Source organism: Octodon degus, unplaced genomic scaffold (assembly GCF_000260255.1).
Source record: "Octodon degus isolate 3935 unplaced genomic scaffold, OctDeg1.0 scaffold00143, whole genome shotgun sequence".
Classification (NCBI taxonomy): domain Eukaryota; kingdom Metazoa; phylum Chordata; class Mammalia; order Rodentia; family Octodontidae; genus Octodon; species Octodon degus.
The window spans coordinates 5,036,802-5,040,847 of NW_004524719.1; positions in this window are offsets into that span (position 1 = coordinate 5,036,802).

Sequence of the window (4,046 nt, forward strand, 5' to 3'; positions counted from 1 at the left end):
GCCTGAAGTCCCATTCCTTAGAGAAAGGGCAACGCTTCATGAAAATATAGACTCACAAAGTTGGAGGAGGACATTTCACTTGGAATACAGATTCACACATTGCTTAAGGACAGGGAGGCATTCAGAGAAAGAAAACATTAGGCACATTTGTTCTTGTGTGTACATCAGAGAGCATAATTACAGAAACTTAGATGAATGGATCAGCCAGTGGACTGAGTCAGGACTGCCTCCTCCTCAGTCAGGAGAAGTGGTAATTCTCAGATGGATCAAGCTACTCAACAGAACACAGCATATTGCTTTAGAATATACCCTTAAAATGAGTAAATTAAGCAAGCTGTAAAATAAAAATAAAAATGTATAGCACCTTGAAGTAACCATTGTACATGAAGTTTATCATTGATTGAAGTGTTTTGCAATATAGGACACTTACTAGTCATATTTCAGTCATTTCTATATTTTACTCACAGAAGACATTTTAAATACATACACACTTTAGTACTAAGGACAGTACCTTTTATTCTCATTAGCATAAATAAATTTTTATAAGTAATAAATAAATGAAAATAAGTTTTCCCATCAGAAGACTAGTTTATTAATTAAAATAATTAATTTTCTCTAGTTTTCAACCAGAAAGCATTTGGACCTTTTTTTTTTTTTTGTATTTTTTAGGGAAGGGTCTACAGGGTGTTCAGGGCCTCACTACTAGATTGGACTCCTAGTGATCTGCCTGTTTCCAGCCTCCCAAGAGCTGGGATTACAGACACACCACCACACCCAGTCTCAGTTGCCATCTCAGAGCACCCTAAGGGCAGGGCTGGCACTCAGGCCCGGGGATCAAACCCCCGGCTCCTGCACCTGCTTGCAAGGCACTTTAATCCACTGAGCTATTTGGCTGGCCCAAGTATTTGGACTTTTAACATCACATTCAAAGCTATTATTTGGACAATGATCACGTCTTGGCTGATTTTGTACTAACATTTTTTTCATTGTGCTCAAGATATTGTTATTATTATTATTATTATTATTATTATTATTATTATCTTTATGTATTTAGTAGAGGGTCTAAAGGGTCTACGGGGTGTACAGGATCCCACTAAAAATATCAGACTCATGGTGATCCTCCTGTTTTCAGCCTCCCAAGTGCTGGGATTACAGGCAAGTGCCATCTCAGCGCACCCTAGGGGTGGGGCTGGCATGGTACACCAGGGATCAAACCCCAGCCGCTGTGCTCTGCCAAAGCAGGCACTTTAGTCCACTGAGACATCTGGCCAGCCCAAGATATTATTTTAATATATGCTTAAATATTAGATAAAATAATTCAATATTTGTTTTTGAATGCTAGACAATTGGCATTATCGAAGTTAAGGAAGTATTCTAAATGGATCACCTACCTATGTTCTGGATATTATACATTTTTTCTTTGTTAAGACCTGGGTCTGTCCCTTTTTCCCTTTCTGTTTATGACTAGCCCAGGGCTAATGATTCCATTTAATCTCATTGTTTAGGTTTCCAAGAAAACATGTACTACAGATTTCCCTTGAGTCTATATTCATTGCCTATATATCTCAAATTAGCCTCATTCTGCTGCTTCTAAACCTTTTGAATTAAGGTAGTAAAATGTCATCATGATCTAAAATCACTGGTTCTTCCAACTGTCTCCATGTCTCCTCTCTATTGAAAGAATTTTTACCTAAATAAGCTGAATTTTCAAATAAGTGGCCTGAGGATGGTGTTCCTTCCCAATGCCAAGTAAAATATATAGTGTATAATAAATCCTGAAGACTAAATTTCATCTAATCCAGTGGACCAGTTCTGCTTGTGGTTATAATTTGCATATCTAGCTTCTATAGATATAGTAGATTAAAAGAATTAAGATACAATCATCAATGACTATTATTTTTGGAGTAACATACTAAGTAAACATATATCTCTAGGAATAATAATTTGTCCCAAAATACCAAAAATAGACTTTCTCAAAATGCTATTTTTTTCTTTTTTTCGGAACCAGGGATTGAACTCAGGCCCTTGCGCTTGCCAGGGAAGCGCTTATTCCACTGAGCCATCTCCCTGGCCCTCAAAATGCTAATTTAAACAAATGACTGGTTTCCACAATTTGATCTTTTCACATAATCACAAAGAAAATAAATCAGGACACTTATCTTTATATACAGGGTATATTCCTATATACTATAATAATTTTCCCCAAAATTAAAATTATGGAACCCATTTTATAAGGTACTTTAAGGTTTAATTAAATGTACATGAAACTAATGTCTTTTTTTTTTTTTTTTTTTTTACAGAAAAGTCTGTGTTCATTACGCAGGCCTCACCAGTGGTGGCGTGTGGTCTTGAAGCTAAGTATATGTCATTCTACCATTTGGGTGCATCAGTTAGGAGCTGATATGTAAGACGTGTAGTTTTCTAAAGTGGCTCTCACTGTGCAGTTTCACTGTCTCTCTTTTCACATCTCTGTGATTACACCGAGAAGAAAGTTACTTTATTTAAATAACATGTCCCTATAGTCAAGGTAACATGAATTATTTTTTTATGGATAAGTAACAAATATTCTCACAGTAAGACTTATGAATGAAAAATAATGTAAAAAAGTAAATGAAGGATATTAAATATTTAATTTATCTCTAAATATAATGACCTATAATATAATAAAATAAGCACGGATGCAACAAAATTTATAAAGTTGCAAGGATATGTTCTGATTTCTATAGTTCAATAGGTGCTTATTAGAAGTGATAAACAATTCAGCTCAAAGAGCATCTATTCAGTACTTAACAAAAGTTAAATATTACATGTAATTCATCTATTGTTCAATTTTTTAATAGTCAAACTTTTAGTGAGTCCTTCCTAAATATAGTATTAGCTCATCATATTGAGTCATTTTATCATGTGATACTTAAAAATAACTTTCAATGACCACAATTATACACAGGCACCACAAGACACATACACATTTTCCTTTTACAGTTCAGTGACAATATATCATCCTTTTATCATAATAATTTAGAAAAAAAATCGCCTCAATGACAAAATTTAAAATGCTTTTAAAAGCTATGAGTGAAAATTGTTCACTAACCATGTATTATGAGTAAATTGTTTTCCATGTGAAAACAATACATTTCATTCCTTGATAATAATTACATCTACTTTTTTTCTTGACATCAATTAAACCTATTCACAAGACAAAAATAACTTAAGCAGGAAAGATGAACAACTTTCCATTTGGAATCTAATATAAATATAATGATGAATTCACACTACATTATAAACTAATTGTTATCTGTTGATGTGGTAATGATGACATGTTAATGGAGCACATAATTACTTTTTATAGAGCAATAATTTGTTAAAAGACAAACAGAATAATATCTCAAATAAGACATTTGAATCATACTTTCTTTGGGACTATGAGGACACTTACAACAGTGCCTGTTAGTGGGACATTTTATTGCTCAGGTCTTTCACCTGATACTTTTACATGAAAGGAAGGTTCACTTGTAAAAAGAAACATTACTGTGTGCATCTTCCAATCACAACTGTTCATTTTAATGACATGGTACCTGAATGACGTTGGTGTGAAAACACAGTCATATCCCACATTTCACATATGAATAGTTTAAGCAGAATATTTACAGTTTTATTTCATCAGCAGGCATGATTGGATATGAATCATAAGGAATTTTAATAGACAAATGTGACTTATATTCTTATCAACCTCAAAATGATAAAGAATAGATTGATTTCAATCTATATTGTGAACTATTATACAAAGTATGATTTGCCAAAATACCAAAAGCATGCTTCTTTCAAGAGCAATTTTATGATCAATCTCTAAATGATGCTGTCATGTTGAGTCATACTTGTATCATGTGAGGCACTACCAGGGATTTTCCCCCATAAACACAGCACAGTTTTTGCTATAATAAAAACTCACTGCACATCACTCTACATGAGGTACAGATGACAGCCTGTTCTGACAGTAGTTCAGCTTTTGCTTTGTGTGAGCATTTTCTAAAATGATGAAGTCACTA